The sequence below is a fragment of the Phacochoerus africanus genome, chromosome 10 (genome assembly GCF_016906955.1).
Source record: "Phacochoerus africanus isolate WHEZ1 chromosome 10, ROS_Pafr_v1, whole genome shotgun sequence".
In the NCBI taxonomy this organism is placed as follows: Eukaryota; Metazoa; Chordata; class Mammalia; order Artiodactyla; family Suidae; genus Phacochoerus; species Phacochoerus africanus.
Window position 1 is genome coordinate 35,151,675 of NC_062553.1, and position 14,234 is coordinate 35,165,908.

The window sequence follows — 14,234 nt, forward strand, 5'->3', positions numbered from 1 at the left end:
CGCGCTTCTTGCTTGCTAGGGATGTGCCGCGTAGAGGTCCTTGTGAGTTAAGCAATACAGGAAACTCTGCCTTAACGTGAGTCTCGAGATCCTGGGCCCTTGCCTCCACACTTCTTTTTTTTCATCCCTCAGAGGTTGAATTGCGATAGAGTCTTTGGGTTAATGAGATTTAGCGTGTAGGACTGCAAGGCCCGTACATCGGCATTACTTTAGTTGCTGCTTATAATAGCAATATGAATTCTCTCTCTACTCCAAGCTGTTGAATGTCTCCTTTGCAAGCACAGTGACAGCTGAGCGCTTTTTATCAATAAGCTCATCAAAGTCAAGTTTAACGTGCTGCAGAAGGGCAAACTGTGTACCATGGGAAACCTTGAAGTGGTTCAGAGTAAACTCTGGAAGGAGATTTTGGTGAGATAGGAACTTGTACTGAGGTTGTAGGAAAGGGAAGCAGAATCAGTTTTGAACTGAGTATTGCAAATCTTTGTTCATGAGGGAAATGAGGAAGTTGTTAAGAAAGTATCAGTCACTCAAAGAAATATCATGTGAGTCCCAATAGGAACATTTAGAATTCTGATAGGACCTATAATCTGACTACCTGCATGAGGTGACAGGCAAACTCAAGTTTCCTTGTACACTGCAAAGTTAAGATAAATGTGTAACACTATGTCCCCAAATTCCTTAACTGAAGTTCTGCACCTGAGTTGTAAATCCAGCCAACTTCTCTAAGTCAAATGAATCCCCCAACTTACATTTTTAAAGGCAAGAACAGTGTTCCATTTCCATATATAACTTCAAACAGCAACGTTTCTCTGCACTATAGCCTTGAGTTAGCTTACAAAGGCAGTTTTTAATACCTCCCCAGTACTATAATTTATCATCTAACAAAAATCAATTGTACAACTACTGTAGTCAAAAAGACCTACAAGTAAAAAAGAGCCTTGCAGGGAATATTCTTGGACCACAGAGGGATGTTTTTGTAACATATTCTTTCTCAATGGTTCTACTTATGTGTTTCTAACACTAGAAGAACAAGTTCTGCTCTTGGTATAAGTGCTGACAATGGTTAATTCTGCTTTAACTGCATTGTGTCATATCCTGTCTTCCTTTTCTCTCAAGCTGGTGTTTCTCACCTCTTGCAACTCATATGCCATGCTCTTTGTACCAGGATGAAAGCAAGCAATTACTGCCATCAAAAGCAAAATATGTAATACTAAGCAGGAAAATTGTTTTGACAAGGACAGGGATGAATGTGCTGAGTCATTCATTTGTCCATTCAAGAAATGTTTACTGTTTAAGTACCAGACACCAACACAAGGAAAACAGACACATATTTCCTTGCTCCAGGTAAACCAAGAGTTTTGTGGGGATACAGACATCACCTAGCAAATCCTAATAAGGGAAAGTATTCTCAGTCATGAGAATCTAAATTTGAGATATTCCTTTATGTTTGGGCATGACCTGAGTGTAGAAAGGACCTGTGTCTTGTCTTCTAAATAAAGCCCCATGGAATGACAGGGTTACCAGAAAGTTCTCCTGAACCAAGGTTTTGGATGAAGAGTTTGGTAGAAAATTTTAACAGTCTGTCACCCAGGGAAGGTGACAGATTTACAGGAGCACAGGAGCAGTACAGTAGAACTGGCCAAGTAGGTGACAGGAATATATGCCTGATGACAGCCCTGGTCTACTGCAGGTCACAGAGAGAGAAGCATCAGACAGCAGTCATACTCTGTGATCCTGAGTTGCTGACTTGCAGCTGAAATCAGCATGTAGAGAGCCTGAAATAGTGTTCACTCAACATGTATCATGCAAATGGATAATGGACAAAAGATGTTTCAGGAGACACCAATGGGGATATATATACTTAACACCGAACACACAGGAAGTGATGCTTGTCCATTAAATAGATGTCAGAGAAGAGAAAATGACTCCAGCACAGATTCCTTCACTGATGTAGACACCTATAATCTCCCCACCTTATCCTGAGTGAAAGGTGGGGAAGAGGGATACTTACAAATGATAGACTTTACACTTGAAATGGCTAAGGAAACCCTAAAACAATTAAATGAAGCTGAAAATAACTTTTAAGTTGCCTGCCCTCCTGAGAATGGGGCTTGAAGGAAAGATTTAAGTAAAAGTTCCATTAAAGCTGTGTATTATGTAGCTATATTACAGAAAAATAAGAGAAGTCACATTGGAATTTACAGTCTATGAAATTTCTATGTGCTACAAAATGTTTTAGCAGGATATGTACTGTGATCAGATTTGTGTGTAAAACAAAAATCACCCTGTATACCTGTAAAGAACAGGTTGAAGTTGGGTCAGGAATACATCAGAAAGGCTGGATTTTGTCCTTACAGAGGAGGACCCTATAAGCCACCAAAATAGTTTATACCAAGGCAGGAAAATGAAAAGCACACATATGGAATTCTGAATGATTTCCATGTGACTAAGGATAGTATGTATTTCAAAAACTAGAGAAAATGAATCTGGAGAGAGAGATGGAGGTGAAATGAATTGCCTTGTAGGCTACGCCTAGAAGTTGGACTTTATTATAAGTAATGGGAAATTACTTAAGCTTAATGAGAGATTAGTAGATTGTGTTTAGGAAGAGGAAGGTAGAATAGGTGGGGGATTACATTATAGCTGTGAAAATCCAGACACAAAAAGAATCCAGGCTCATTTTGTATTTTCTTTGTCCCATCCCTACTACTAGGCATTTCACTAGTGGCTGATGATGTTTGGTTTTATATTGTTTTGTTCTTTTTTTTTTTTTTAATCAAGAATGTTAGGTTTTACCAAACACTCCTTCCATGTATTGAAATGATGGTATGGTTCGCTCTTTCAATGTGTTGGTGAATTACAGCGAATTGATTTTCGAATGTTAAATATCCCTTGCATTGCTGAGATAAGCCTGATGGGGGCCATGATTTTTCTTGGTCAAGGTGATGGACTTTGTGCTGGAAGCAACATTTGCCTGTAAAGTTTTTGACAAATGCCACTTTTCCTGTGAGAGTGGCTTTAGCACTAGACAGTTATTGGGAAAACTAAAACAAGCCTTTCAGTGGCTTCTTTGAAGATTCTGTCTTAAACAGAGACTAAGTAATAAGAGCTGTTCTTTGGGATTGAGGGTTTGAAAGTATTCCTGCCCAGTTTTTCTACCTATAGTACCAGGAATGTAGGATTATTTGTCCGCTTATATCAGCTGATTTTATGTTACTCATTATCAATTAATGAGAGAGTAGTGTTGAAAATATAGACAATTATTATGGACTTGTGTATATTTTTGTTGGCATTTTATCAGTGTCTGATTCATGTCTTCTGATACTCTGTTATAGTGCATAAATATTTAGGTTTGTTATGTATTCTTGATGAGTTAACCACTTTATTATTACAAAAGGATCTTCTTTATCTTTAGTAATATTCTCAGTTTTCTTTGTCTGATGTTAATATCACCATTCTAACATTTTTGATTACTATTTAAGTGCAATATATTTTCCATTCTCTTATGTTTAACTTATGTCTTTTTGCTTAAAGTTGTTTTTTAAAATAGTTATTGAGGTATGAGTGCATGTATTTAAGGTGTACAGGTGGATGAATTGGGGCATATGCATACACCTGGGAAACCATCATCAGAATCAAGGAAATAAACATACCTATTACTTCCAAATGTTTTCATATGTCCACCTCCTGCCTTTAGTTAATATGAGATCTACCCATTTAACAAAAATGTTAATTAAGTGTGTGGTACACTCTTGTTAACATAATAGGCAATATGTTACACAGTAAATCCCTAGAACTTACTCATCTTATATAACTGAAACTTTATACACATTGATCAAGAAATTCTCATTTCCCTTGCCACCTAGTCTCTGGCAGTGAACAATATATTCTCCCCTTCTCTGTGTCTGGCTGTTTTAGGTACCTTGTATAAGCCAGATCATGCATTATTTGTCCTTCTGTGACTGGCTTAATCTCTATTAGCCTAATGTGCCCAGAGTTCATCCATATTGACTCATATTGCAGAATTTTTTTCATTTGAAGGTTGAATGATATTTCATTGCATGTATATATCATATTTTATTTATATCTGTTCATTTGTTGATGAACATTTGAATTGTTTCCATATTTTGGCTATTGTGAATGGCTCTGCAGTGAACATGGGAATGCAGATATATCTTTTGGATACATATCCAGAAGTGGGATTGCTGGGTAATATGGTAGTTCTATTTTAATTTTTTGAGGAATCTCCATACTGTTTTCCATAGTGGCTATACCATTTTACATTCATGCCAGCAGTGAACAAATGTTCTAATTTTTCCACATCCTCACTAACATTTCTTATCTTTTTTCTCTTTTTTTGTAATAGCCATCCTAACTGGTGTGACAGGATATCCACTATAGTTTTGATATGCATTTCCCTCATGATTAGGGAAACTGAGCACCTTTTCATTTTGGTCATTTTTGTGTCTCCTTTGGAGAAATATCTATTCAAGTCCTTTTCCCATTATTTGATTGAGTTAGTTATCTTGCTATTGAGTTGTAGGAATTCCTTGTGTATTTTGGATATTAACCATTTACTGGATATATAGTCTGAAAATATTTTCCACCATCCTAGGTTGCATTTTCATTCTGTTGATTACCTCCTTTACTGTGAAGAAGGTTTTTGGTTTGATATAGTGTTGCTTGTTTATTTTTGCTTTTGCTGCCAGTTATTTTGGTGTTATCTTCAAGAATCATGGCCAAACCAATGTCAAGAATATTTCCCCCTATATTTTCTTCTAGGAATTTTATCATTTAAGGTCATGTATTTGTTTTCCATCTATCTTGAATTGATTTTTGTGTCCAACTTCATCATTTTGTATGTGAATATCCACCTTTCCCAGCACCATTTGTTGAAGACACAATTCTTTCTCCATTCTGTGTAGTTGGCTGCCTTGTCAAAGATCAGTTGGCTGTTTATGCATGGGATTATTTCTGGGCTCTCTATTCTGTTCCATTGGTTCATATGTCTATCTTTATGCCAGTTCTATACTAATTACTATAATTTTGTATCATATTTTGAAATTGGGAGGTGTGGTGCCTACAGCTTTGTTGTTCTTTCTCAAGATTGCTTTTGTTATTTAGGATCATTCTGGCTTAATATGAATTTTAGGATTTTTTTTCATTTTTGTAAAAAATGCCATTGAGATTTTGAGGGGATAGCATTGAATTTGTAGATTGCTTTGGATAATATGGACAGTTTAACAATATTAAGTCTTCTGATCCATTAATGTGGGCTATCTTTCCATTTATTTGTGTGTCCTTTAACTTCTTTCATTTGTCTTTTATAGTTTTCAGTGTATAAGTCTTTCATCTGCTTGGTTAAATTTATTCCTAAGCATTTTATATTTTATTTTGGTACTGTTGTGAATGGGATTGTTTTCTTAAATTCCCTGTATGGATAGTTCTATGTTAGTATAGAGAAATGCAACTGATTTTTTTTATGTTGATTTTATGTTTTGCAACTTTACTGAATTCATGTATTAGTTCTAACAATTCTTTTGTAGAGAGTTTTCTGCATATGGGATCAGGTCATCCACAGACAGACATAATTTACTTCTTTCCTTACATTCTGGGTGCCTTTATATATTTTTCTTACCTAATTGTTTTCACTAGGGCTTCTACTAATTTTATGTTTAGAAGTGGCAAGAGTAGGCATCCTTGCCTTTTTTCTGATCTTAGAAAAAAACTTTAAGTTTTTCACCATTTAGCTTCAATGTTAGCTTTGGGTTTAGTGTATATGGCCTTTTTGAGATAAGTTCCTCCTACAAATTGTTTGTTGAGAATTTTTATAATGAAAGTGTATTGAATTTTGTTAAATGCTTTTTCTATATCTATGATGATAATCATGTGATTTTTTATCCTTTATTCTGTTAATGTGAGATATTATGTAATTGATTGGCATATGTTGTGCCATCCTTGAATCTCAGTGATAAATCCCACTTGGTCACGATGTCGATTTTTTTTTTTAATATGCTGTTGAATTCAATTTGCTAGTATTTCATTGAGTGTTTTTGCATCTAGTTCATCAGTGATATTGGCCTGTACTTTTTCCATTTTCTCTTGTGTTTATTTGTGCTCCAACATTTATCATTTCTTTTCTTCTGCTAACTTTGGGCTTGGTTTATTCCTTTACTAGTTCTTTGAAGTGCAAAGTTACGCTGTTTATTTGAGGTCTTTTCTTATTTTTTAGAGTGGGCATTTATCACTATAGGCTTCCTTTTTAGAACTGCTTTTGTTTCACCCTATTAATTTTGGTATGTTGTGTTTTTATTTAAATTTGCCTCAAGATATTTTCTATTTCCCTTTTTATTTCTTGTTAGACCTATTTGTTATTCAGAAGAGGGTTGTTTAATTTCTACATTTTTTTATATCTTCCTTCTACTCAAATTTCTAGTTTTATTCCATTGTGGTCAGAAAATATATTTAATGTGGAGTTCCCGTTGTGGCTCAGTGGTTAATGAATCTGGCTAGGAACCATGAGGTTGCGGGTTTGATCCCTGGCCTTGCTTAGTGGGTTAAGGACCTGGCATTGCTATGAGCTGTGGTGTAGGTTGCAGCCATGGCTCGGATCCCGCATTGCTTTGGCTGTGGCATAGGCTGGCAGCTACAGCTCTGATTAGACCCCTAGCCTGGGAACCTCCATATGCCACAGGAGCAGCCCTAGAAAAGGCAAAAAGACCAAAAAAAAAGAAAGAAAGAAAGAAAGAAAATATGTTTAACGTGATTTGTCTTCTTAAATTTATTGACTCGTTTTGAGACCTAGTAAAATACAGAGTATTTTCCATCTCAAACATTGTAGGTTTTTTTTTGTCTTTAAAATTTTGTTTTGTACTTTTTTCTTATTGTCCATGTTTTTACTTAACATATTCAACCTTTCCTTTAGCTTCATGAATATAAAGAATACAGTTAAAATAACTTTTTAATGTCCTTGTCTACTAAGTTTTTTATTTGTATTATTTCTGGTTCTCTTTCAATTGATTGACTTTTTCCTCATTATGGTTCATATTTTCTTTCCTGCTTATTTGCATTTCTGATAATTTTTCATTTGATTTTCACATCATAAATCTTGCCTTTTTCTGTGCTGGATATTATTATTTCCTAAAAATATCCTTGGGATTTGTTCTGGAACATGGCAAATCTACTTAGAAACAGTTGATCTCTTTGAGTCTTACTTTTAGGATTTTTAAGGTAGGAATAGAGAAGGACTTCTTCCAGAGTTAACTTTTCCTACCTCTAAAGCAAGAACCTGCTTAGTAGTATTACACCCTTATCTCATGCATTATGTTATTTTCTATTCTAGTTGTGGGAACAGGAACTATGTTTGTCCCTATGAATGCCTCAGACACTGTTCCCACTAATCCTTTCAGGGGCCTCTCTCAGCCTCAGGTAGTTTCCTTACCTGTTTGTTCTGATCAGTACTCGATTCATACTCCAGGGGAATACTCTTCAGATCTTCAGAATTCTCTCTGTGTGTGTCTTAGTTGCTGTAGCTAGTGAACAAGCAATACATTTTCTTCTGCCAGTTGTTACAACATATTTGCTTCCTTTCAAACCGACTCTTAAACTTGCAGTAAGTTCTTCACTAAAAAGTCATTCTCAAGAAATTGCATATAGCCACATCAAGCACAAAACCTGATGGAAAAAAATGTTATATTCATGGAATCAAGTTCTCAGAAAATAAAAAGATTTCATTTGGAAGTTTTCTACAAATTAAAATTGAATGTCTTTCTTAATACTTTATATTTTGTTTTTCTTGTCTTGAATTATGTAAGATGAAGAAATTAATAACTTTCCACTAGCCTGGGCAGAGATGCCCTTAAAACTCCTCTAGTTTACCTCCATGCCTGTACCCATATGATCTTTCTCTTTATGTCCCATTACATGGAAACATTTGTAACCCCTCACGTGAACTGTGAGTCTAAATCTCGAAAGACTCTTTGCTGTAAGTAGCAAGCAGCCATAGAGATGGAGATGGGCATGTGTGAGGGCATCCAGAAAGTCTGTGTGTGCATATATGTATGTTTTAGATGTCTTTGTTCAGAATGTATAATAGAAGCAAAAGGAAGGTCAGATTTGATTTAGAAAGGAGATAATTTTATAATCATCATTACATTAGTGAACATCTTATAGCATACTGATTGCAAAAATGGCTTCAATTCTCTATCATTGATCCACACTCTTTCTAATGGAGCTGGTCTTGGTGGTGGCTTATTTCACATGACTTCATAGCAATTCCTAACTTATACCCATCTGTTGTAATGCATTGGAGAAAGACTTTGACCATGTGTGGAGCCCTCCACGTGCAAACAAGATGACAAAGTTCTCACAGATGTTGGATATACATGCTGAGGTGGGCTTCTTGACTCCCAATCAAAGATGCTGCCCTACCTTTTGCATCATACAGGGGTAATGTTTGTCAGACAAGGTATCTTGGCTCATGACTCAGGATCCCATGGGCAAGGCAGGCAATGAAGGCTACCTTAAAATTTAATAACCTTTCATTCATAATTTTAGCCAGATATTTGCATATGCAATAAAATGGGCAAAAGCATTCCTAGGACAAAGTGGAAAATGCTCCTGTCATCCATTTTTTTTAAAGGAAATACAATACATGGTCTGAGAAGGCCAATGAGGGGTTTTGATTTTGAATGTGAGTGGGCATTTGAGTCAATCATTTGGTTGTAAAGAGAAACTGGAAATTGGACCTCAAGCTATATTTGCATAGCAGGCTCATTGTTTTCATTTAGGTTCTAGGTTTATTTGGGATTGTTTAGGTTTGATATACTTGGAGGAGGGGTTAAATTCACCACCACAGGACTCACCTAAATTAGAGCCCCTCCCCCCCCCGGCCCCCAAACACTAAGGTAGAATTAGAGAATCTTACAGTAAAAATAAAAGGGATTGGGCAATTACATGCACAGTGGTCTTCACACTTAGGAATGAGGAGACACCCTCCTGATACAGAGATATGAGGATTTCATTGTTAAGGGTGAAGCAATAGTCCTCTAAAATCTAGAAGGGAAGATTATTGATTTAAAGGTTTCATTGAAATCAAATTCTCCCCAATCTGCCCCCTGTGGTTTTACATCTTATCATAGGAAGTTTCCTTCTGGATGGTGTGATTTGTAATCTGTCTGCAGCCGTCACAATTGAGTTGCTATTCTATTCCTTTAAATTAAAACAAGAAGTTTTATTTTCAAAAGCCACAAAGACCAGGCAGTAACATTTGAGGACTTTATGTCAGCTCTGAGATTTTTAGCAGATTTCTTTACATTAGAATCATAAAAATGCAGATGGTAAGAATACATAATAAGATTTAGGGAATTTCAATTTTAATAACCTAGACTAAAACACTGTCTCTTGTCTATAATTTAATAAGGAAAATTTTCCTGGGATCATAAACTATGAAATTATAGCCTCAGAGGCTTTTCAATGACAACTAACACTAAGATTAAATAAGATCTTTTGAATTAAACATTACAGCATCATTGTATTAAAGATTATATCTTTGTAAATAATAGCTATAAAACTAAATCAGTGTATTATGAAATTTTTACCACTAGAAGTTAAGGAGAAAAGTTTAAGGGCCAGATGAGTCAATAATTTAAGACTAGAGAAATTAGCGGCAATGTAATTTTTTATCTGATAGAACTATTTGTATCATATAATGAAATACTTAATCTTCATACAGAGGTTTTCAAATGGATTTTAAACTTTTGTAATAATGAAAATAGGTCCAAAATAATCTCCATGAGAATAGGGACCATGTAGGTCTTGTCCATAGCTGTGGACTCAGCACCCAGCCTAGCACCTGGCACAAAGCCAGTGTTCCCTATTCATTGTATTCAATTTGAAGTGGGAGCCACTATGCTACACTTATACACAAGAGGGCGTACTTGAACCTGATATAATACAGGTTGTGCTGCTACTTGTGCATTTACTTTTAAACTGTGGGTTTTGTTTTATCCATTGTTCTTTATGGAGAGCAGATCACTCTGGCTGACCTATAGCATAGCAGTAACATGCAGTGAGGACTATTAAAAAGGTGAACTTTACTGAAATTTAAATTTGCTATAATATAAAACTTAGTGTCCACTTTCACTTATAATATTTGAAAGATTACCAGAGAACTGAAAAACACAAAATGCAGTAATGTAAAATTTTAGAATTTTTTTTAAATGACTACTCTTCATACAAATTGGGACTCTGCCTCAGATCACTGCCATAGGAATCTTTTATTTGGCTAGAATATTCATTTTTGCCCATTTTTGTGGGTAGTGGACTGAGGCAAATTAGTGTAAGAAAATTAACCTTGATAAAGAATATATATTCTTCAGCATATAAAATAGTGATGATAAGCAAGGGGTGTAGTTGTATCAGTGGCCCCCAGTAATATTTTATATGTTGGGGAGATGAAAGGCACTTTATTGACCATCCTAAACTCTGTCAGGAGGTGTCTGTGCTGCCTCTATAAAGATCTGAGGTGCAGACACTTCCTGACAATTGTACATCATAACTGTGTAGCCATTGTAGGTCACGCTCAGCCCCCTGACTCCCAGCCCTCTCCTCCATGGGCTCACATTGCTGTCATTAAAAAATAAAGTGCCTGGGGGTTCCCGTCATGGCTCAACGGAAACAAATCTGACTAGCATCCATGAGGACGAAGGTTCAATCCCTGGCCTCACTCAGTGGGTTAAGGATCTGGTCTTACTGTGAGCTGTGTGTAGGTTGCAGATATGGCTCAGATCTGGTGTTGCTATGGCTGTGGGTGTAGGCTAGCAGCTATAGCTCTGATTCAACCCACAGTCTGGGAAGCTCCCTATGCCAGGGGTGGAGCCCTAAAAAGCCAAAATAAATAAATAAATAAATTAATTTAAAAAATAAAGACCCTAACAAATAACCAAAAAAATCGCTTATCTATAACTAATTCCTTATTTATTTTTCTTCCTTGGCAATGGTCATCATGCCATATTTGTGGCTAAAATTGATAGACATTGTTCATTTTATTTTATCTCTGGAAAGCATTTAGTACCACTGGTCTCTTTTTCCATCTTAAAATACTGCTCTCTCCTGCTTTGTTACATTCATGGAGTTTTCCTTTTCTGTCTGTCAAATGGGCTTCTCTCTCCAAGCATCCATCTTTGACCCTCTTTAATCACAGTGTCTGAACAAACACTTTTCTCTGTGACTTCAGTTATATTGTCCTAAACTTCTAACTCTAGCTTGGTTCTCAGTCTTGAGCTCTGGACTCCCATGAAACTGAGCTTTGGGCTTTCCAACTAGAAATTCAAATGTATTCAAAGAACTCTTATCACCCCCTACCCTAAACCTGTTCCTCTCACCTTGTTTGGTCCATGAATGACAATACCATCCAGACAATGGTCCAAGCCAGGTGTTTAGGCAATCTTTTTGAATTCTCCTTCTCTCTCAACCTCCACATCCAATCAGATACTCTAGGAGACACTATTGGCTGTCTGTCCAACAGCCAATTCCATTCTCTTCACTAGTGTTAGAACCTGTTTCCCACTGTAGATCCTGAATGGGCCAGATTTCATTATCTCAAATTTTCATGCATTGAAAGCATGGGCATTTGGCCCAATCTGATTAACAGGCTCTGAGGGGAAACCAGCTGAAGGCTTCCAAGAAAGATCTTCCTCTCTGATTAAAAGACAAAGAAATGCCTGGACAACAGATGTCTCTTCTTCTTTCCTGTTGTTATGGAGATGGTTATTTGAAGATCTGATGCTCAAGGCAACTGCTTGAGGCCATGAGCAAGAGGAAAACCACATGGACACTCAACACAGAGTTTCCACAGGAATGTAGCAACCATGCTTATCTCTACTTTTCTTGTATGAGAAAGGAACCCCCTTGGTTAACACCTCTGTTTGGTCCTTTTTCATTTCATGCACGGATTGCTGCAACAACAACCTGGCTGGTTTTTCTTCTTCCACTCTTTCCCTCTCTAGTCCTGCTTTCCCTCTGATATCAGAGAAATTTTAACTTCACACTTCAGGTCAGATTATACCTCTTCCCTTGTTACCAAATTTTCAATGGTTCCTCTTCTATGATAGTTAAATAGTCAAATAATTCCTAAGCAGCAGCTGCTACTTTGGCTACTAGATCAACTTCCCACATTGCCATCAATGTGGTTGGTAAGGAAACCATGAGCTTAGTGGATCAAGACAGCTTATTACTCATGGGACATCAAGCAGCACGAGCTTCTCCCTTGGTCTCATCTCATGGGGGTGACACAGAGTGGATCCTGGTGGACATTGCACACACCATGGGTTTGTGTCACAGCTTGGCCTGGGAAACAAGTTTCCTAAGGGGGTGGCCAGCTGCAAGCCAATCTGTCTGTTTTTGCTTCCAAGGGAGACATTATTTTAAGTACCTTGATCAGGAAACAAATTTGTCCTAGAGCCTGGAGGGGGACACTCTCTCTAGTCACCAAGGAGATTTGTTGTATAAACAAACATCCTTGAAAAATAACCTGAGACATTTAGAAATACAAGAGAGAATTGCTCCCAACAAATAGGTTTGAGAGCTAGGTTTGAGAATTAAATTGATCTGGAATTAAGTTTATGTGTAACATTATATTAAATTAGTTTTATTTATTCAGATTTATTTCTCCAACCTTAGAGTTTCCCCCCTAAACTCCAGTCCGATATATCCAGTTTCCTACTTTACAAATACACTTGAACATCTAATAAGAATATCCAACTTACCATATCCAAGTCTGAGCTCCTGGTATTTGCCACTAAATCTCTTCCTCCCCCAAATTAACTGCAATTTATCTTTCTGGTTGCTCAGCCTTCAAATCTTGCTGTCATTTTTCACTCCTATCTTTCTCTTTATACACTGTATTCAATCCACCTGTAAATCCTGTTGGCTTTACTTTCAACTATGTTGAGAATCTGACAACTTACCACTCTTTGACAGTTATCACACCTGTTCAAAGTGCTACCTTCTGTTGTCTGGATATTGAAGACATGTTCTATCAATCTCCCTGCTTCCTCTCTTCAGATTCTTCTCAGCATAGCAGCCAAAGGGATCCTGTTAAAACAGGTCCCTCTAGGATTGAAACCCCATTTTCTTAACTGGAGCAAATGCCGAAGACCTGACTGAACTCCAAGGTCCTATATCATCTGTCCCCTCTACCATGACAGCCAGATTTCATCACCCGCTGTGCTTCCCTTCTCTGCCTCAGCTTCACCCACATCGACTTCCGATCTCAGGGTCTTTCTACTTGCTGTTCATTCTCCCTTAAATGCCTTTCCCTTAGATAGCTGCTCATCCAACTCCCTCACTGCTTTTGAGCAATTACTCAAATGTTGCCTCCTCTCCTGTACTCTGCCTACTTGACAAACACTCTTGGATGCCCAACAAGCATGTCAAACTTAACATGTTCAACATGAGGACTTCCCTGAACATCTTATTCAGAATATCAATCTCCACCTCCTAGTTTACTTCCATTTTTCATTTATTTTAGTGGGCATTTATTATATACTGTGTGGAACAAGCCTCACACAGAGTAGGTGCTCAATAATTATTTGTTAAATAAGTGAGGTTTGGCCTTATTCTTTATTTTTCTCTGGCTTTGGAAAAGTTAATTAACCTAAGCTTTATATTTCTCATCAGTGAAAAAGGAGAAACAATAGCACTATATTGTTGGCTTATTGTGAGGGTTAAATGATACAATGTGCATAGAACACAGTATGCATAGTGACCGGCACACAGTAGGCACTCTGATTCCCTATGAATGGTGGTACCTCACTCTCCTCCTTCCAGTTGTGTTAGCCATGAATCTTCATTCTGTGTCTTATATTGTACTTTGTTTTGTTTCTGTGTTTTTGGCCGTGCCCATGGCATACAGAAGTTCTTGGGACAGGGATTAAACCCACACCACAGCAGTGACCCAAACCACTGCAGTGACAACAACAGATCTTTAACCCACTTTGCTATAAGAGAACCCCCTTATATTGTACTCTGATTGTGGAAGTTATTGTCAAATTCTTGTTTGCCTAGCTTGTGTTTGACTTATTAGCAACTGAGGGGGAAAAAGTAAGTTGGCAGGTTATAATTTGCTTTAAATACATTATCTAATTTGACCCTCAGAACTAAGCCAAGAGGGTAGTAGGCTGGTAAAAATCCAAGAAAAAAACTGAGGTTTAGAGGGATTCACAACATTGCCA

At 37.0% G+C, this 14,234-nt stretch overlaps 1 long non-coding RNA gene across 1 annotated transcript in view; it reads left to right on the forward strand.

Annotated features, from left to right (window-relative positions):
* Window positions 1-23: 23 nt before the first annotated feature.
* The window catches only part of LOC125110377 (uncharacterized), a 51,295-nt gene continuing 37,084 nt past the window's right edge, over window positions 24-14,234 (forward strand). Inside the window, exon 1 of the long non-coding RNA XR_007130587.1 lies at window positions 24-76. This is a non-coding gene — a long non-coding RNA (uncharacterized LOC125110377). The remainder of the gene's footprint in view (window positions 77-14,234) is intronic.